Source organism: Lepus europaeus, chromosome 9, assembly GCF_033115175.1.
Source record: "Lepus europaeus isolate LE1 chromosome 9, mLepTim1.pri, whole genome shotgun sequence".
NCBI lineage: Eukaryota > Metazoa > Chordata > Mammalia > Lagomorpha > Leporidae > Lepus > Lepus europaeus.
Window position 1 is genome coordinate 38,183,609 of NC_084835.1, and position 22,390 is coordinate 38,205,998.

Genomic DNA, 22,390 nt, shown 5'->3' on the forward strand with positions numbered 1-22,390 from the left:
AAGAAGTCAGACACGGTACATGCCGTATGATTCCACTGATATCAAGTATGAAAAGAGAAAAATTTAGGATGTTCAGAAACAAGGACAGTAGTTAGCGTGAGGATGGGGCACAGGGGACTTCTAAAACTTTTTGTTTCATGACCTCTGTGCTGGTGTAACACAGGTGTGTTGAGCTGAACACCTGTGATACGCTCACTTTCCTGTGTGTATATGCTGTAGAACAGTGAAAAGATATTAAAGAGCACCACGTGGCCTCTAAGAGACCCAGGGACATGGTAAGCCAGTTCAGAAAGGGTCTTGAGCCACAACAGCCCTACCATTTCACTTGACAGTGAAGTTCCAAGAGAAGGAACATGGAAACAGTGCCACAACAAGGCAACAGTGAATATCTAAACTGATAATCCAATATTTCTCAGTATTTCTCCCGTGCTAAACACAGTACAAAGTATTACCTCATTTAATCCTTATAAATAAGAATGAGGTATATGTAAGTAGGATTCTATTCCATTTTCAGTCAAGGAAACTGAACTTGTGAGGGGTTGAGGAACTGGCCTGACTTCTGATGTAAACACTTTGTTTCTCTGTGTAACCATATACAGCTCTGTGAAAACTCCATCCAGGTCTTCAAATTCTTTTTTTTTTTTTTTTTAAATTTTTGACAGGCAGAGTGGACAGTGAGAGAGAGAGACAGAGAGAAAGGTCTTCCTTTGCCGTTGGTTCACCCTCCAATGGCCGCTGCGGCCGGCGCATCTCGCTGATCTGAAGCCAGGAGCCAGGTGCTTCTCCTGGTCTCCCATGGGGTGCAGGGCACAAGCACTTGGGCCATCCTCCACTGCACTTCCGGGCCATAGCAGAGAGCTGGCCTGGAAGAGAGGCAACCGGGACAGAATCCAGTGCCCCGACCGGGACTAGAACCCGGTGTGCTGGCACCGCTAGGTGGAGGATTAGCCTGTTGAGCCATGCCGGCCAGGTCTTCGAATTCTTGAGTTAATATGCACCCTGCGATAGACCAAAAAATGGCCTCATTTGAAAACTGCATCTTGAAAGACGTAATTAGAGACCTCTAGAGAAACGATCACGAATCACCCGCTGGGCCCTAACTGTCATTACAAACAACCTTTCAGGAGAAAGGCAGAGGCAATGTGATGCATGCACAGAGAAGCCAGCGTGAAGATGGAGGCAGACGTTGGAGAAAGGTGGCCACAAAGCAAGGAATGCTAAAGGCTACTGGTAGTCACCAGAAGCTAGAACAGATTCCCGCCCACAGCCTCAAAGTCCTGCCGAAACCTTGACTTTCAAACTTCTGGTTTCTGGAAATTTGAGAGAATAAATTTCTGTGATCACAAGCCACCAAACTAGGGGTCGTTTGGTATAGCAGCCCTAGGAAATGTATTCTCTCCATTATCTAAACATCACGCAGCATCAACTAACAGACTATCCTACAAATGGTAACAGTGTCCTTGCCAAGTGCCCCGGGATCACACAAGTTTAGGACACAACATCAAACAGGCTTCCGTGGAGCTGGACTTCTCAGATCTCTAACACTCTTGCTGTGCCTTACATGTCTGTGAGAAGGATATGTGATAACGTAGAACTTTCCACACTCAACACAGAACTGTCCCGAGAGGATCCCACATGACATTCGCAGGCAGTGCTACAGGTCACCATGCTGAACACACTGGTGAGAACCCACAAGGAAAGGCCTAAACAATTAAGGGTTATAACTGAGCTAAGCCCATGTTTATTTTTCTAGACCTCCTGAAACATGATACAGCAGTTATCAAGGCAAGAGTTTGACTGAATGATCACATGCCCCTCCAACATTCTCTAATTCTTTATGGACAACAATAGTTCTTGTCCCTGGCAGACATCACTAATCAATCATAACACTGTATCCTGGAGCTCTAAGTCTCCTAATCCTTTTTAACCAGAGCTCCAGGCAAATAAAACCTCTGTACTATTCCTGTCTTAGTAATTCAATGAACAGTCTAAATAAACAAACACTGGCTGTGGATTTTCAGAAATGTATTACTCTACTCTTACCCTGAGAAGGACATCCTCATCCTCACAAGTATTTGTTGATTTCTGCTAGTAGCTTCTAGAATATGCCATCTATTGCTCTGATTTTGTAAACGAATATACCACCAGTGACATCAGGGAGGATCTAGTCTTTGTGGCCAGACAAGAGTCAAAGTCTGGGACACTGAACTTACAGTTCAACCTTTGTTCTCTGAGAAAAATTCTCTACAGATTAATGTATGTGTGTGTGTGTGTGTTTGTGTGTGTGTGTGTGAGAGAGAGAGAGAGAGAGAGAGAGAGAGAGTTTATTGCCTTCCAAGTTTCAAAGCCATTTGTGGGACCTGTACTTGATCTTAAAGACCTCTGGATCCCAAGCCAATTCCCAGAACAGCTGCATCTGATCAGACATCCCAGGCAGGAGAGTTCAGAAGCTCAGGGTCTCCAAAGAAAACCATGAGCTGGGGGTGCAGGTTTTAAATGGAGATGAAACACTGATGTCTCACTGGCGCTGCAATCACACCTTCCTCCAAGGGGTTTACAGGCCTCCGAAAGGGGCAACTCTACTGATCTCAACTTACAACTCAACAGCGGAGGCTCAGAAACATTCAGCACAGGGTCAAGAAGCACAGGAGTCTCCCCATCCCCCAGGAGGGAAGAGGAAGAGAAAAGGAGGAGAGTCACAAAAATAATTTTAAAATGTTTAATGAGTTAATTTTCTTGTAGTTGCTACGCTAGAGCCTGTCCAGGTAACAGTCAGTCAAAAATCTACTTAGGGAGCCCTACTAGGTGGCAGGTACTGTCAGAGAAGATGAGATTTAAATTTCACAGTCCCTATATTTAAGGGACTAGAAGGAACAGACAGAACTGTCACACTGAAAACAAACACAGTTGTGCACCACATAATGACACGTCTATCAGTGACAGATCACATTTACAGCAGTGGTCCCATAAGCTTGTCTATAAATACTCTAGGCATGTGGTAGGTTACACCACCTAGATGTGTGTAAATGTACTCTATGATATTTGCACAATGATAAAATGACCTAATGATGCATTTCATCAAATGCACCCCTCTTTTAAATGACATGGGACAATATTTCAGATCTTTTTGGACAAAAGTTCATAAGGTAATTTGGCAAAGAAGATCTTTGTTGTGGGAGATCAAGATGGAATAGGCTACTCAAGGAAGTATCTTGACAGAACGGCATATCAGCTAAGACCTCAGTGATGAGAAATGGCCAGGCAGGTAAAGTTGTAGGGGAAGAGCATTCCAGGCACAGCCCTGAAGTAGCAAGAACTTGGGGGTACTCATAGCTAGTGTGGCTGGAGCACAGGTAGCAGTAATTACAGGTGAGCGAGGCCCTTACAGGAGCCTGCGAGGTGGAGCAGGAGGCTCTCATGGATCACGGTGAAGGACTTGAGTTTTGTCCTTTGGCAATGAGAAGCTGCCAGAAGGTGCAGGGGAGCTTTAGGCTCTGATTTAGGCTTTAGAAACACTAGGTGCTGCAAAAGATTATTGAGCAACCAAAGAGAGCAATGATGGTGGCATGGCTTAGAGTTGTGCCCTTAGAGATAGCGAGCAATGACTCATTTAATAGACATCTTCACTATCATATTTCTGAGGTCTAATTTACTTCCACAAAATGCACAGATCATACTTGTAGAATCTGATCAATGTAAAAAATGTCTATGTTCATGAAACCCACACTGTATCAAGATATAAAACATTTTCAGCATCCAAGGAATGACCTTATGACCCTTTATAGTCAGTCCTCCCTGTTCCCCCCAGCCTACTTCCAATTTGGGAAATATTTTTCAGGGAGAATTGGAAGGACTTACTCCCACTAGATTAGGAATGTAAGGAAAAGACAAAGGTTAAAGATGCCAAGAGTTTTTTAGCTCAAGCCACTGGGTGGCTAGCGGTGCCATTTGTCAACACAGCAAAGGTTTGGGGAGAGGAATGCATCTCATCTCCTGTTTTCATGTATGAAGTTCAAAGAGACTAGTTAGGATCTAATGGAGATCCTGAGAAGAGAGATCTACACTGAAGTCTGAGGCTCAGCAGAGAGGCTTTGGCTGCAGATGTAAACTTGCCACTCACCAGTATACGATAACACAAAGACACGAATAGTGTCAGCAAGGAAGCAACAGCAAAGACCAAGAGATGAGCAGTGAGGAAGAAGGCGGTGGCTGTCCAGTTTCTAAGGACTTAAGAGAAAAAGGAGGAGGAGCAAAGGAGACTGAAGGAGAAGGAAGACAGAGCAAATAAGAGCCAAAGAAGCCTGGGGAAGAAAGAAGCATGAAGGCAGACGATCCAGGCAAACACTGGTGAGAGGCAGAGGATGATCGACAGCTCTGAACTTACTCCACCTCCCTAAGACTCGGCAGGGTGAGAGGCACTATGACTCCCATCTTACAGACCAGGAAGCTGAGGTTCTAAGATGTGACTTGAGGCAATGCTAAGCAGTGGTGGAGTCAACAGTACGAAGCTTAACAGCTTGCCCCTAAGTGCATTCTGCAGGACATTAGGGGTGAGAACAAAAAGTGGTTCTAGGGTCACACCAGCAATGCAACGTGGAAGGTCAAAGTCACACAGGTGTCTATTCCAGAGGTACGCTGAGCCTTTGCAGTCCTAGTAGGAAGTGTGAGTCCTCAACAGGAAGATGTGGAGTATCACACACTCCATAGATACATGGTTTGCTTGTTTTACAAGACCCATTCACCAACTAGGTCTAATGACCTAGTTGCCTGGAATAATGCCTGTGTCTCTGCTGCCTAATGCTAGAAGGTGCTCTGAGCAAGTCTTCAAAATGTGCTTGAACCAAGTCCAAAGTGCTTTCCCAGATGCTCTGTCACTGATACCCAGAGGAGAGAGGGTTGACAGGAAGAGTCCACTTTGCAGGTGATGCAGGCAAAGCTCATGAAGTAAAGTGGCTTGTCCTGCATCACAACTTGGCAGAAATTAAGCAGGAAAAAGCAGCAGCAGTCCATGCACCCAAGAGTGAAAGAAACCAGGTCAAGCCAAGGGAGAATCAGGAAAGAGGCCTACTTGAGGCTTCTGCTCATCTCTGCCTCAATTCCTGACAACACTCCCTTGGCACATGCTTTCCGGAGGATGCACCCAAAGCAAGGGAACTGAAAAGATGATGGAGGAAGAGGGCATCAGGAAAAGGATTCTACACTCTTGAAGGATCCTGTGGGAAGATGGTGCAGGAGGTGCTATGGATTAGAGGAAGGGGTGCAGCACGGAAATTGAGAAAAGGTTCCTTGAAGGAGAAAGAGATACCATAAGGGATCTACAGACCAAGCTAATTAAGAGCACTCCTATAAATTAATCTTGTCTTGGGTCATCATTGGGCAGCGTTTCAGGAACCCAAACCTGTGGACATGCCTCAAACATCAGTGCTACGGCCTCCAGCCCTGTGCAGCCTCCCCACGGCCATCACAGTGGACTGCATCCGTGGGTCTTCAGGACTACTGCCTACTAAAAGCTCGCATCTTGGAGAAGCCTCCTTGGGCACCGAGAGCCAGGCTAGGGGCTGCTGCTAGGTACACATGGTAAAGAGAGGACCTCAGACCACAGGAGCATGTGTCAGAGGGCATGGACACAGGCACTGGACAGTCAGAGCTCCATAAAGGTCCCCTTCATGGCCACTGAAGAGCCTTGTGACCCAGCAGAGTTCCTGAACCTCTTCGCGCTTATTCTCCTTCATCTGGGAAATGGGAATGTTAATAGCACCAATCCCATAGGATTGTTGTGATGACTTTTTATTTTTATTTATTTATTTATTTTTTGACAGGCAGAGTGGGCAGTGAGAGAGAGAGAGAGACAGAGAGAAAGGTCTTCCTTTGCCGTTGGTTCACCCTCCAATGGCCGCCGCGGCCGGCGCACTGTGGCCGGCACACCGCGCTGGTCCGAAGGCAGGAGCCAGGTGCTTCTCCTGGTCTCCCACGCAGGTGCAGGGCCCAAGCACTTGGGCCATCCTCCACTGCACTCCCGGGCCACAGCAGAGAGCTGGACTGGAAGAGGGGCAACCGGGACAGAATCCGGTGCCCCGACCGGGACTAGAACCCGGTGTGCTGGAGCCACAAGGTGGAGGATTAGCCTATTGAGCCACGGCTCAGGCCTGTTGTGATGATTTTTAAAAGGCAACAAACAAATAGCAAAGTACTTCTCAAGAGGAAGTCCATGGTTCTCCTCTTAGGCTTCCTGTTATTTGACAAAGAGAGAGAGAGAGGAATCTTCCATCCACTGGTTCATTCTCCAAATGCCCACAACATCTAGGGCTAGGTTGTCTGTCATCCAGGTCTTCCATGTGGGTGGCAGGATCCCAGCTACTTGAGCCATGACCCACTATTTCCCCCAGGAATATCGGAAATTGGAATGGACAGCAGAGCTGGACTAGAGCCCAAGCACTGTGACATGGGACGCAGGTGTCCCAGGCAGAATCCATCGCTGCACTAGATGCCTGCCCTGGGCTGCTTCTCAATGTGCAGATTTCCAGGTCTCCCCATAGACCTCCTGAGACAGACTTTCTAAAGGATACCCTTTTGCACAGAGAAATCCGAGAAAGATGGTAAGACATTCAGTCTATGGTTAAAAAAAAAAAAAGCACAGGAGCCAGCGCCGTGGCTCACTTGGTTAATCCTCCACCTGTGGCACCGGCATCCCATATGAGCGCTGGGTTCTAGTCCCACTTGCTCCTCTTCCAGTCCAGCTCTCTGCTGTGGCCCGGGAGGGCAATGGAGGATGGCCCAAGTGCTTGGACCCCTGCACCCGCATGGGAGACCAGGAGGAAGTACCTGGCTCCTGGCTTTGGATTTGCACAGCGCCAGCCATAAGCGGCTATTGGGGAGGGGGGGGGGGGGAGAGTTGAACCAACGGAAGGAAGACCTTTCTCTCTGTCTCTCTCTCTCTCTCTCTCTAATTCTGTCAAATAAATAAAAAAGGACAGGAAGCGAGCAGCCATCATCTGTTTACTGCCATCCCACGTAACATGCTAACATGAACCTCTAAACAAACTAGAGATTAAAAATATAATAACAATTTAAGCTGAAATCTAATTCAGTGAATATTTGTTCATTCCCAGAATTGTCCATCATTGGAATAAAATATACCAACACCAGTGACTAATTCTACCAGTCCAGGCAAAAGCAGAGTAATATTTTGCCAATATTCTCGAGGAATCAAACAGCCATTGTCTTGTCTTGTTTTTTCTTTTAAAATAAAAAGTGGTAAGAAGCAAACTTTCAAATATGTGCTAAGCAGCATCACGTACACACTCTCTGGGTTGATCTTGCTTGGGAAGGTGTTTTGTGAGGCAGGAGACCATCATGATAGGTGCAGGGATTTCCATACCCAGCCTGGCTGCAAAAGTCAAATGCAAAGAATTCCCAGAGGCCTCTGCCCTAACCTTGCAGGGAAATCATTCATGAGTTTTCCCAGACACTGAGTCCCTCAGTACCTGTGTCTGTTCCCTCCACCAGCCCTACATCTTCCATTCTTCCATGCTTCTGGAAGTCATCCAGATTGCAATCTTAGCACACAGGCGTTCTCCTCTGCTCATCACAAGCGCAGCAGGGCAGGAAAAAAAAAAAAGACCATCTCTCCTCCCTCTCTCTCTCTCTCAAATGCACTCACACACACTCACTCACACAGACCTCTTCCATGATCATAAAATACTCTGCATCCAGGAAAAGAACCCCTTGTCATTCAGATTTTGGAAAAAAAAAATACACACACACACACACACAAATATTAAAGAAACTTTTTTGGTACATTACATTTAAACTCTCAGGGTGATTTCTGTCAAGTTTTGTTATATCTAACTGGGATTACCACTCTGTACTTTGATAGCTAAAAAAAATTATTACCTCTGCCTCCTTTCTTTGACAGCAGAATATCACACTGAGTTTATATCCACCCAGAGCTGTTCTTTGTTTTATTACATAGCCAGGAAGCACTTAATGTGACTGGGTATCTTACAGGAAAGATTAAGAGAAATAACTTGGGGAACACAGCATCTCTGAGATATGTTCTTTTTTTCCCCAATTATTAAAAACCACAGATCTCGGCACACACAGTTACGCAAAGCAACATGTTGTATTCCTCCCTTGTCCCTCGCCGTCTTCTAATGGCCCATTTTCCGCGTGGCTGGTGCACATGGGGGTAAACCCAACCCAGAGCCACTCTGCCTCTTCTGCAAACAGCTCCACAAAGACCATAAATGTCACCACCCAACTGGCGGGTGCTGGTTCAAACCAAGGCCGCCCTCTCATTCCCCCAGGCCTCAGCGTCCCTAAGGTTAGCAATCCTGGCTTCCAGGAAGTCTGGGGAAAAGGAGCCAAGAGTTTTTCCTGCTGAGGCGGGTGGGAGAGGGGCTGGCGGGGAAGCAGGCTCGATAAAACTGTCTCAGAAATAAATTCCTTCTCGAAAAGCCCACGGAGGGAAGGGGAGCGTTTGTTCGGTTTCTTAAATGGAAGTACAAGCCCCCCAAATCAAAAAGAAAAGACTTCTTGAAAGAGTAGATTGCGAGACGGAGCAAGGCTGCGGGATCGTTGAAGAAAGATCGCCTTGTAACAGAGCTTTCTTGTATTATACCCAAAGCTGTGCACCATCTGAGGCTGATTCAGGAAAATACTCAAATCTCCTGGTAACTTCCTGCAGACAGGACGTTTAATCATCTCCAAGCCTCCACCGCAAAAGAAAAAAAAAAAGTTAAAAAAAAAAAAAAGGAACCTAAACCAAATGATTCACACTCTTAAAATGAATCTGCCTTCAGAACAAGAACCGTTTTTTTTCTGCTTTTGAAATGCAGCCACGATTTGTTATTCTAACAAAGTGTTCCTTTCCTCCAAACAGAAATAAAAGTCGCTGAAGGAGGGCTTGTCCTGATTTCTGGTCTGCATTTCTTGAAACTTCCATCCAGTGCAGTTTCTCCTGGCAGGTTCTCAGAAATCCAGGGAGAGCAGGGGAGTCGGTGACGAAGAACACAGGATCATGTTTATGACCCTCCCCCATCCTCCACATTTGGGCCCCCATGGGAAGATGTTTTATTGGAGGACGAGCAGAATTAGCTGCACATATAAATTCTTCCCTGCTCAGCTCACTTGACACCTTTATCTGAATTGCCCAATGGCTGGGAAGATTTGGCAACGGCCGCTTCGCAAAGGAAAGGCCCCAGGACCGCCTCCCCAAGTAGTATCTGTTCTGTCTGCGCAGACAGGGCCATGTCCAGCGCTCTAATGACTCCACGAGCTGCGCAGATTAAAACATCTGTGTGCAGAGAGCAGGGAGCCCAAAGTATACAAATGATTCATACCACCTAAACAACTGCAAAGAAAGGCCGGCCCTGCACAAGGAGGGCTGTGAAAAGCCAAAATAATGTAAGATGGGCGGAAATGGAATTTGGCAATCCCCGCCTCAGACTCTGCTCCACTTTTGGAAGGCATGTCTTCCAGCTGCCTCATCTTTTTAAAAAAAAAAAAAAAGAAGAAGAAGGAAAAAGAAAAAGAAAAAACAAACTGACCCTCTGCATTAGGTTCTGGCTCCCAGCTTCTTGCTTAGGTACACTCCAGTGAACAGATGGCGATGGGGTGGGGTGGGGTGGGGAGAGAGCTGAAACGGCATCTTTTAAGCCTTACCCACCCACCTTCCAACTCTCCACATTATTTTGGTTTAAAATTTCCCAGGGCACACAGCTGCACAAGTATCCAAGAGACGCAGAATGCCAGTCTTACAAGTCCCAGCTCTCACAGCAGATATGACCTGGAGGAGCAGAGATTAACTCTCCCATTCGCAACTGCTTCCTACAAACGGCAAACTCTGGTCTGGAGAGGAGGCAGGCTGCCCTGGGAGGGGACCTCCCTGCCACCATCCCTCCACCCCACAGTTCAGAGAATAAATGATCCAATCTAGAGTTGCTTAACATACAAGTCCATCAAGGAGACAAGAACGACTTTCTCAAGTTCCGGGGAAAATAGCAGCTTTTCCATTTTGGAAGATATAAGCACAAAATAGAAAACAGAGCAGGAGAACGTCAATCATGTTTTAAAGCAGATCTTCCTGGAGACATGAAGGAACGCAGTTGTTTTAGTAATTTAAGGAAAATGAGTAAGTAGGTCAACAGCACTAAATGCACTTTAAATATTTAAGAGAAATGAACAAACTGTTTTTAAAAATAAAATCAAGTTCGGGAAGTTTGAAGTGTTTCCCCTCGAAAAAGTCCTAATACAGAAACAACATCATCTGCTCCTCCTGTTACCATGATCACCACTGTGGGTTAATAAAGTGACTGCGTGACAGCTGGCAGACACTGGGACCAAAGTGACCCTGGGTCCCCTCCGCAGGGTTCCCGTCTCCCAGCGTCTGCGCAGCAGGAAGCATCCGTCCCGGGGCGCAGACTCCAATGCAAGGCCCCCTTCCCAAGTGAAATCCGGGGCTCTCCACCCCTGCGCCCCCTCCTCACGCGCCCCTGCCATGACGGGGGCCACTTACCCGGCTCAACCTAGCATGGCTCGGCTGCTGCAGCGCCTCCGCCGCCCGCGGACCTGGGGGAGGCAGGGAGAGGGGGGCCGCCGACCCAAGGGCAGGGGGTCCGGCTAAGGAGCCCAGCGGGGCGTTGGCCGCCGACTGCCTGGAGCCGGAGGGGGCCCTGTCCGGGTTCTGTGTAAGGCGAGTAACATTCCCGGGGCGGCAGCTGCTGTGTGCGCAGCTCCGGATCCAAGCAAATCTCTCAGGTCCTGGGCAGAGAAGCTCCAAGCTCTCCGGGCTGCCTCCCGGCTGCTTAAAGGGACGCCTCCTCACCTCGCGCTCTGCTTATTGGTGAAAATTCCCAGGCACAGGCCAATCATCGGCCTGTTCCCAAATTGAGATTTCAATCAGGGGAGCTACTGCTTTAAAATTAGAAAGTGCTGATGGGGGGTTGGGGAGGGGGGCTACTCAGCCACCTTCGAGAAGCCGAAGGACACTGGCTCTGAGGCCTTTGCCTGCACAGGTCCCCAGAGCTGGCAGCGGATCAAAGGCCAAGCTTAGATGGTGCAGAGTGCGAGGAAGAAAGGGGACGTCTCAGACCCTTGACCTGCACCCCTCCTGCCCACCTCCTCGCCTCACCCCCACCTGTCAAGGTCCATCCAACTGACCTTCTGGGGAGCCATGGGTTTCAGGGGACCCTGCGAATGCCACCTTCCAGACGTGCATCATACTTGCACTGCCTCGCTGAATCTGTGTCTCCCTCTACACCCCAAGTTCCACCAGGGTAGAACGATTTCATCCATCAACAAGGTGTATCACTGCCTGCCTGGAACACTGTGAGCTCTCAGTAAATATCTGTTGATTGACTTGACCCAATAAACGGAGGCATGAACAGTTAAACACGTCCTCGGTCGGCTGTGCCAATACGATTGTTAATTAACAAACAGTAGGAAGAGGCCAAGCTTTGATTTCAGACAGAACCGCGTTCAGATCCGGCCTCTGCCTCTTACATCACCCGGGTCCCAGTTGCCATCTCTGTCAAGCACGGTCATGAATTTGACCATCTCCCAGGGTTGTAAAGACTGCATTAGCTCGCGTCTAGACTCCAAGAAGTGCTCAGTCAACAGCTACAGGATACTGAGTAGCCAACAGCTATCCTTATTACTGGGAATAACATACATTTTCAGGGGTTAGGATGAACTCTGCCTGGTGTGCTAGCTTCTTGGTGAGCACAGTCATTCATGAATGAAGTGCTGACTCAGTGCCAGGCGTCCCATGCCAGGTACTGGGTCCACCAATGAAAGACAAAGACTTTGGTCATAAGGAATTCATTGTGAGGGCATAAGGAGGTGAGGTAGGATGATGGAGCTAAGTGAAATGGATAAATTCAGAGAATTGCATTAAATGGTACTGAGCAAAGACATAAGTAGAGGACTGTGTACTGTGGGATACATTCTAACATCAAGATAACTGGAAACACAATTATTCAAGAATAGGGGAATGGTTAAATAAATTATGGTATATCCATGTAATAGAATACAATACAGTCATGAGAATATATAGAGGCAGGGCTAAGTGCCCCAATATGCAAAGAGCTCCAAAATATATTGCTAAGTATGGTGCAAAGGGTCAAACATATCACTGCTTGCATAAGTAAATCTTCATATGTTCAGCACACATAGGTATACTATAAATACATAAAATGCTTCTAGAACTACCTAAGAAAATGGTAAAGGTTATTATCTCTGACAAGGCAGATCTAGAATGGGAAAGAGATCAATATTTTAACATGCATCCATATGTACCATTTGAATATTTTACCTTGAGTTTTATTTTTAAAGATTTATTTTTATGTTGTTTGAAAGGCACAATGAAAGAGAGAGAGAGAGAGAGAGAGAGAGAGAGAAACAGATTGATCTTCCATCCCGGGTCAGTCTCCAAATGGCTGCAATGACTAGGGTTGGACCAAAGCCAGGAGCCAGGAGCTTCTTCCAGGTTTCCTACATGGGTAGCAGGGGCCCAGGCCATTGGGGCATTTTCTGTTGCTTTCACAGGCCATTAGCAGGGAGCTGGATCAGAAGAGGAGCAGCTGGGACTTGAACAGGCACCCATATGGGTTGCTGGCTTCACAGGTGATGGCTTTACCCACTATGCCATAACACTGGTCCCTACTCTGAGTTTTTAAGAACGTTTGGGCAAAATGGCCAATGATGACAGCCTGAAAATCCCCACTCTCCAAGTACCTAGATATGATATAGAAAGTTAAAAAAAGTTTATTTTACATGCACGGCTGACTGGCAATAAAGAAAGGACAACATTCAGGTAGTAGAAATAAAGAGGCAATTGAAAATAAGAGAAAAATAGTGGAAGGCATGGAAATTTGTGTTGGCTATGAAGAGAGTGGTTGCCATCTGCAAAAAGGTTTGTCTTGGCTCCCCAGGGCTAAGGTTTTAATGCCCATGTGGAAGAGAGACAAGGCCCCTCAGAACAGGAAGAAACTCAGGTTGTATAAAACCAGGAATACTTACTAAGGGATGTACACTGAGTGAGTATATCAATTTTAAAAATGGCCAGTGAGGAGCCAGTATTGTGGCATAGTGGGTTAAGATGCCACTTGCAATGCCAGCAATGCCATATTGTTGCACAGGTTCAAGTGTTTGAGTCAAGTGTTCCACTTCTGATCTAGCTCCCTGCTAATGTGCTTGGAAAGGCGGTGAAAGACGGCCCAATTGCTTAGGCCTCTACCAGCCAAGTGCAAGACCAGGATGGAGTTCCTGACTACTGGCTTTGGCGAGGCCCAGTCTGGGGCCATTATGGCCATTTGGAGAGAGAACCAGCTGATGGATGGTATCTCTCTCTCTCTCTCTCTCTCTGTCTCTGTCTCTGTCTCTGTCTGTCTCTGTCTCTGTCTCCCTCCCTCCCTCCCTCTCTGTCACTCTGCCTTTCAAATGGATCAATCAGAAACCAAAACAAAAAGCAGCTCGAAGAAACTTGTCTGTCTCCACTTCGGTTTGCAATGAGGGGGAAAGCTTCAGCTGAGCATTAGAAACCCGAGGCCTGTGACTTTCTCGAGATTGAAGTGTAAATAACAAAAGTCAGAATCAGGAAGATCTAAGTGAAAAATTAATATAAAAACTGGCCTCATTCAGCAAATGGCAAATTTCCCTGGAGAGTCACTTCTACAACCCAGGTTATAACCAGTCCTGCAGAGGATGAGCTCCCAACAGTCAATTAAATAGCATTCAAGACCCTGCTAAGTCACAAGTCAACCAACAGGTGGGCCAGAGGCTCAGGAATTAGAGGTCATAAAACAACAGCTGAAAAAGAAGATGAAATGTAAAAGTTTAAAATTATATAAAACATCGAAGCTAGAACTGAAACTTTCAAAAACAATGAGACATGCTGACTATTCTTCTTCCATGATTCACTAATATAAAAAGATTCCATTCATAGATTAAAAAAAGAAATTAGAAACCTACCAAAGAAAGGAATATAGATCTAAGAATACTACACAAAATCAAGCATAATGGGATAAAATGAAACAATAAATATATGTAAGAGAAGTTAAGAGATATGAAGAACAAAATGGGAAGGGCCAACCCATGTCTAATAGGACTCCCATAGGGAAAGACTGCAGAAATTGCAAGAGGCAATAATAGAAGATATAATGGCTGCAAATTTTCCAGAATTTATAAAACTCATGAATCCTCACACTCAATAAGTACAAGATATCTCAAGCAGGATAAATGAACTGTAAGAACATTTGCAGTATTAATTATTCATAAAAGTAGTTAATAAACTGAAATAAAAAAATAAAAGTTTAATAATGCAATGACAGAAGTACAGGCAGAAGGCACATAGTAGCCCAGAAGAGAAACAACTTCTACCATTCAGTATTTGAAGTTGGATGACATTTCCTGGAATCTCATCCCCAAGGACAATGACTGCTCAATGATGTAGGTTCCTAAAGACTTAGCTGTACATGATATATGGCACCTGGCTACCAGGGCAAAGTGGTGGTGATCTCCCCAGAAGCAGCTCCTGGCTCCCGGCTTCAGATCGGCCATTACAGCCATTTGGGGAGTGAACCAGCAGGTGGAAGATCTCTCTCTTTCTCTCTCTCTCTGCCTCTGCCTCTTGGTAACTCTGCTATTCAAACAAATAAATAAATCTTTTTTAAAAAAATCAGCCAAAAAAAAGCAAAAAACCCAGAGCTCCTGCCCTTAAAACTCTTACTCTTACAGGAGAGGCAGAAGGTAAACACCCCATCACAGGGCATCCTAGGGAAGCTAAACGACTATGGAAACATGGAAAAAAGGCATCTTTCTTAACATTAAATGCAGAGGTGGCAACTAAGGGCAGACTTCCCATAGGAAGTAATATCTGCACTAAGCAAATTGCTGCTTTAAGGGAAAAGATTTTAGGACTAGGTATGAATGAATGTATTCAGTTATTTATTTGAGAGGCAGAGCCAGACAGATTCTCATCCGCTAGTTCACTCCCCAAAGGCCTGCAATGGCTAGGGCTAGGCTCAAGCCAAGATCTGAGACCTCACTCCAGAATGCCCATGTGGGTGGAAGGGACCACACTGCTTTTTGAACCATCACCTGCTGCCTTCCATGGTGCTCATTAACAGAAAACTAGAATTTGGATTGAAACCAGAACTTGAACACTGGCACCTGGACATGTGAAGCAGGCATCTCAACTGCTGGGCCAAATGCCCACCCCAGGTCTCCCTTTAAATCCCAGTATTTCTGGGGCCGGTGCTGTGGCGCAGTGGGTTAACACCCTGGCCTGAAGCGCTGGCATCCCATTTGGGCACCGGTTTGAGTCCCAGCTGCTCCACTTTCTATCCAGCTCTCTGCTGTGGCCTGGGATAGCAGTGGAGGATGGCCCAAGTCCTTGGGCCCCTGCACTCGTGTGAGAGACCCAGAGGAAGCTCCTGGCCTCGGATTAGCGCAGCTCTGGCCATTGCAGCCAATTGGGGAGTGAACCATTGGAGGGAAGACCTCTCTGCCTCTCCTCTCTCTGTGTAACTCTGACTTTCAAATAAAATAAAAAATAAATCTTTTTAAAAAAATCCCAGCATTTCCACTTACTGTCTTATGACCATCTCCAAATTGTGTAACTGCTCTAGGCTTCATTTATCTCATCTGTAGAATGGAATTCATAACCCTGATTCTTGGGGTTGTTGTGGGGTTCAGGAATATATATTATCTAAAGCATTTAGCAGAGTGTCCAGTCTAGAAGTGATTTTTACTAAATGGAGATCTAATATTATTAATGGATAAAATCCAGTGCCTGAGTGGAAAAATAAATCTCTTCTGTTTGCGCAGACGACTCCTAAACATGAAAGACAATGCACGCTTCAGCCGATTTTCATGAGACTACCCCGAGAAATCTGAAATGTTTACTACCTACCCTATAAAAGGCACATTATCATGTCATCAAAACACAGAGTTACAGACCTGGACCTTCTCATAAAGGAATTTAAAGTCTACTTCCCCCAAAATAACTAATATAGGCTGCATATGGTAAGTGTCAAAGAAGAGATTCTCTCCAGAGTTAAATCCTGAAACTGTGAGAGAATTCCCTCCATATCATTAAACCTTCAGATTCCCACCCACATATCACGTTGAAAGAATTCAGAGTCAAGCAGGGGAAGAAGTGTGTGGACCTTCCTCTCTGTTACTCAGTAGGTTTGTGAATGGCTGGAAAGGGGCATGCAAGACAGACTTGTAAAGTCCAGCCACAGATGCCAGGTTGCCCGAGTGTTCGCTCTGTTGATAAGAACACAAAGCGATCTAGCCGATCCAGAGGGGAGACCTGAATTAAAGTGGATTAAATTCAATAATGGCAAGGCTTGTGCCTGCCCTTTAAAAGAAGCACTGAACTGTGAAGTCTTGGAGAGGTGAAAAGAATTGGCCAACAACATGTCTTTCATTCATTCCTTCACGCTGCATTTAGCAATCATTTATATAGTGTCTCCTTTGAGAAACAGACTCACCTATAGGCTGAGTAAACATGGAAAAACAAGAAGGAAACATGATGCCTGCTTTCCAGGAGCATTACATGCAGTCATTCAAGATCTTCTTCACTTTACACTAACCAAGCCCTTCAACAGTTTTCCTCCTACCATCCAATGGCTATCGAATTTTGTGAGTCATCTCAAGCACATTCTAGGAATTAAACAACAACTGTTACAGAAAGGCAAAAAGATTTCATCTCTTGGGTGAACACTGATTGATTAGTAATGGCTTCCTGAAACGCTGACTTGACGAGAAGTCTGAGGGAAGAAAGCATGGCTATGATTGATTAGTGATGTCTGTCATGAGGTTGGATAAGGAGCGACAGCTCTGGTGCTATAAATTTGACATCTCATAGCTAAGTCCAACCCCCTCATTCCACAGATGAGAAAACAGAAAAGATCTTTCCTTCTTCCTGTGGCATTTTAAATTCAGCAACAGTAGCAGGGGCACCCGAGGAGAACCTCCATATTTGAAAAGTTGCTGTGAGAGGCAAAAACCTATAGCTTGGAATATTTCTGATGAGCTTTGAAGATATGAAGTCAAACTCTTCATAGCCTTTGTATTCTGTGGCAAACTGACTAAATGGAAAAGCCTACCTCCTGTGGTCTCCCTGATAGCTACAAAGTGCATTCCCACCCCACACAAGATGACATTAAATATAGATAATTTGAAGATGTTTGAGGACTTAACATGCATCAACAGGCAGAAATGTCTATAAAGTGAATACATTCCAGAAAGACAAAATGAATAAAAACACAGAACAGCAATTAACATTTTAATCATTTTACTCTACTAAATGGTCCAGATATCATCAGCTGAACAAAGGAAAAGGAAAGCCCTTCTTTGCTTCCATACAGACACTTTATATCCTGGGGACACTGTAACACTACCTAAGGAGATAGGGTCTGTCCCCATTAAGCAGCTCCACGTCCAATCAGCGCTCACCACCAGTACCCAGTCAATCACAAAAATACCCAAGCTCAGTTGCTGCAGAGGACAGAATCATATAAACGGACAACAGATAAGCAGTAAGCCCAACCCTGCCTGATTCAGATACAAAGAACAAATTGTCACATTTGGTTCATATGCCAGCTCTTCTGTCATGCCAACTGCAAAGTGAATTTTATAGAAAACCAACTCCTTGAGAAACAGGTCTAATTAATTCAGTTACATAAACTCCAATGAAATATTAGGGGGAGGGGATGAGGGCGAGCGAGCATGCAAGAATGAGAGAATAAGGAAGAGAAAGAGAAAAAGGAAGGGGATAAATAAAAATAAAGAATACAGCATCCATATAAAAAGGATGCTCTGGAGACCTTGGGGTTGACCTTGATATCCCAAAAGGTATTTTCAGACTTAGGATAACACAAGACATATTTACATTTCAACCAGCTGTCACTGATGAAGGTATGGATGAGGAATTAAAAGATGACTGACCACAAGTAGCTCTGTGATACATAAAATGTAGATAGGTTTTCCCCAACTACAAACTCAGTCATTTGCATGCCACCTGCCATGATTTCTGGTTAATATGCTTTTACTAAATGCTATGTACATGATTTGTCATTATAATATACAAAAACACTGCAAATTCCAGTTTTATAGGTAGAAATCTACAGCAACAGCAGCCAACATGCATTTTGTGTTCTTGACTGTGTCCTCAGCATCTAAGACTCCAGGCACTTGAGATCTATTCATAAAATGAATGAATGAAACATTTCCATAGTGTGCTCACACTCCACACCTCCAGACCAGAAAGGTGCAAGGCAGCTCCCTGATTAAGGTCTTCCTTGTAGAGGCTCACAGCCAACGTTCCACCCTTGTGGCTCATAGAGAGCAAGGTCAGCCCTATTCCACCCAACATCCTTCAAGAACTGAGCCTTGTCTTCCAGCAACCCGGTTCTATCAAGGATTGGCTTCAAACCCTTTGACCATTCTCACCACTCAAAGTTTGACACCCCAACTAAATAAGAACAAGGAACTATTGTTAGTATTATTAAGTGAGATGGCATTACATAAGAAAACACCCATGCTTTTCAGAGAAACATGTAGATATGTAAGGCTAAAATAACATTCTTGTTCTCTTAAACAAATACATTTTAAAAATTTACAAATCCTGAGACATAGCAAGTGATGGCCCAAATTACTGGGTCCCTATGACACACATAGGAGACACAGACTGAATTCCTAGATCCCAGTTTGATCCTAGCCAAGTCCTGGCCATGGTGGGCATTTGAAGAGTGAACCAGGAGATGGGACCTCCATCTGTCTCTCCAACAAATAAAAGAAAAAATAAGAGTTGAAAATGACAAGATGCCTGAGATTTCCTTTAAAATACTTAGACAGGAAGAGGAAGGATGAAAAGAAGGGAGAGCAGACAAACAAAAGGAAAATGGGATTGATGACATAAAGACAGTCAAATTTTGATAATTGTGTTAAATTCTCTACCCAGCAGATGCCAGTAGCATCCCCTTTAATGATGAAAACCAAAAATCTCTCCAGGTATCACCAAATGTGCCTGAGCAGAGAACTGCCCCAATGAGAACTTGGACGAATGTCAACCTAGAAATGTGTATATGTGTGAAGAGAGAGAGGGCCAGGAAAGGAGAGGTGGCTGGTGGCTGAAAAAGGCATAGAGAGGTCGTCTGGGCTTAGCTCATGATATAAGCACCCCAGTCAGGATCTCCAGACCATCAGTCACCAGCCAGACCACATTAGATTGATCACTATTTTGATCATTAATTTGGCTCTCAGATTGGACATCAAAATCCCTTTAATGATGTGATAGACAAATTCTAAGGTGGCCACCCCAGACTCCTGACCCTTGGAGTACACATGCCCCCCAGTTTTACAAACACTGACTGGGGTGCCCCAGTGAGGGGATTTTGCAGCTTTGTGTGAGGTCCTCAGTAAACTGATTTTAAGACACGGTGGTGACCCTCAGTGAGCCTGGTCTGACTGAGAGAGCTCTTAAAGGAGACCATGCTCTCCCTGGAGACACAGTCACAGCAGGGGGGGATCCTGAACGTATGGCTTTGAAGTGGGAGGGGGCCACATGTCAATGACCTTGGAGTGGCCTTGAGGGGTTGAGAGAGGCCTCTAGTTAATACCAAAAATGGGAACCTCAGTCCCATCCCTGCAAAGAACTGAATTCTGCTTCTGCCTATAACCTAAATGACCTTGGAAGAGGACCACATGAGAACACAGATGGCCAACATCTTGATTTCGGCTTTTTGAAAACCTGAGAAGCCAGCTATCCCTGGCCTGAACTTTGGACCCACAGCACTAGAAGATGAAAAAGTATCAAAAGTGGTTACGTTTGTTGTCATTTGTTATAGGGCACCAGATATCCCCAATCCAAATCCCACAATCCTCCAAGGTCCAGCTTAAATCCTTCTTTCTCCACGAAGCCTCTGCCCACTGTGAGCAGAGAGAAAGTCAGACCACTTGAAGATTCACCGAATCACTGCTCTCTCCTGTGCCGATTCTCCTGCCCAAAGTACTTTCCTCTGTGTGACAGCTCATTTTGATAAACTACTGTCATGGCTACCACCAAATGCTTGCTCAGTGCTTGCATGGTTTTTTGGTTTGTTGGGTTAAGGGAGGTTTGGTCTGTATTTTTGGTCCACACTCTTTCCTCCTGCAAAAACTCACATTGGGAAGTCAGTGGTTGCAGTCAAGGGTCTCTGGAATTTCTGACAATGCCTACCAAAGTAGGTGTTTAGTAAATCACTATTGAGTGATGGCCCCAGATGCCCCACTTCTCAACTCCACGTCAGGGGATCGTAGGTACTGCCTGCCATGATCAACATTCACATTCTGATGGAACTGCCTCAGAGCAACAAGCTGGCATTGACAGGTGCCATTTATATATCGATACTTATTGACATGTGATTACCCTCTCCCAGGGTCAAGTGGTTGATCAATTACAGGAGCTGCCAATGGAAAGTCTATATGGCAATTGAAGGCTGGCCTGCTGCTCATCTCCTCTGGACACCAAAGTGAAGTTTCCAGCACTGGGATTCAAGTTTAGTTTCCTACTTAGGAGAATTTCAGAAGATTCCTGAAGGAAAACTTCCACTAGCATTGTCCACTGAATATTCTGCCTTCTGCTGTAAGTGCAGCAAGAAAATTTCAAGAATTTGCATTTGTCCAGGAGCATGATCAGAAGAAAAGGAATGTACAGAACCTATAAGCTAAAATAAATTAAATCTGAAGGCATTCCTTACCCCTAAGAACCCAATCTTGTCTTACCATGGAGTTGAAACTTGGTAATTACTGAACACTTTTTAAAAATCTACTTGTAGAATGAAGGTTTCACCTTCAGATTTCTTTCCAGGATGAAGTCTAGAATTAGGGTTCCTAGTACCTGAATTTACCAGCTAGCCTGTGTGTACTTTCCTTTCAATTCTGTAATTACCAGCAGGTTAACTAATACGACTCCGATAATTACAATGCTTGGGGTTGATTATGTCTCCAAATTATCTATGCTAAAAGACAAATAACTAGGGACAAAATTGAGGGCCTGAACTCGTAAGCTATGGAGTCACAGCTTTCCTGAGAGGCAAAAAAGCCTAGCATGCTGTAAAAAAGGCAATCTCCAGCCGGATTTAACTCCTGAATGAACACCAACAGCACCAATTGGGACCACAAGTTACCATGCAGAGTCTGAGGGACCCAGGAAGGCAGAATTCATAGTAAATGCATACCACAAGAGATGGAATGTATTTCTGGGAAACCATCACTCACAGTCCAGACTGAGGATCCTTATCTGAAATGCGTAGGACCGTACATGTTCCAGAGTTTTTCAGATTTTGGAATATTTGTATCGACTTTGAGGTTGAACATCTCTAATCCAAAATCTGAAATCCAAACTGCTCTAACACTGACGCAATTCAAAAGAGTTGTGAATTTCGGGTTTTAAGATTAAAGATCCCAAACCTCTAGGTTATTCTGTCAATGAGGGTGGCAAACGCCTATTAACTATAGCACCAGTGCAGTAGAACTTCCACAGTGAATATCATGAAATGATCAGAGCTAGGCCTGGAAGCAGCCTCAGAATCTTTCCTAACTCGGCAGGCAGGGGAGCCCTTACCAACTGACCCACCTGGCCTGAAAGACAAAATCACGTTAATTCCTGCTGACCTGAATGAAATGACAGCTATCCATCATCCATCCTCTAAATGTTTTGTTTAACTACATCCTTTTTAATGCAGGAAAGGAAAAGGAAAACAAAGAACAAAGAGACTAAAGGATGCCTACTTAACTCTATTCTTCTCCCTGTTTTCAGAAATCTCTGGGTCATCAAGAACTGCCGGGCTTGGGTCCTGGACATTTCCAAAATTTTTACCATTAGATCCTTTCAGAGCAAAGAGTGGAGGCCTCTTTCCAGTTTCTTTGAAAGCTCCTCTCTCTCTCTATCCTTCCTTTTAGTGGGGCCTTCAAGCTTCTGCCCCAGCCTCCAAGGGCAAGTCTCTGGTAGCACCTTTCACTCTGCCAGCTGGCTAATTCATTCATTGCCAGGCACTCCTCTCAGTGCTGCAACATGGCTATGACCAAAACAGACCCAATCTTTGCTGGCATGCAGCTTGTATTCTATTGTGGTGCAGAAAGACATCCACAAACACGCTGAGCACAAAGAGCAAAACAAAGTCCACTGAGGAGACGAGAGAAAGAAGCATACAGCAGCTGCTGACCTCTCTTCTCGTTTCCAGCCCAGCAATCGCTTCCAAAGCTCAGACTCACACCTCCTAGTCACCTTCTGTTACATCTACCTGAAGATCCCATGGGCACCAAGTCAACCTGTCTACAAAGGATACATCATCTTCCAATCTGTGAGTTGTTTCCATGGTGGAACCATCTATCCAGA

At 45.2% G+C, this 22,390-nt stretch overlaps 1 protein-coding gene across 1 annotated transcript in view; it reads right to left on the minus strand.

Moving 5' to 3' along the window:
* Positions 1-10,779, minus strand: part of PRICKLE2 (prickle planar cell polarity protein 2) — a 174,486-nt gene extending 163,707 nt beyond the window's left edge. The window contains exon 1 of the mRNA XM_062201204.1: positions 10,517-10,779. The gene's annotated coding sequence lies outside the window, so the exon portion shown is untranslated. The remainder of the gene's footprint in view (positions 1-10,516) is intronic.
* Positions 10,780-22,390: the final 11,611 nt, after the last annotated feature.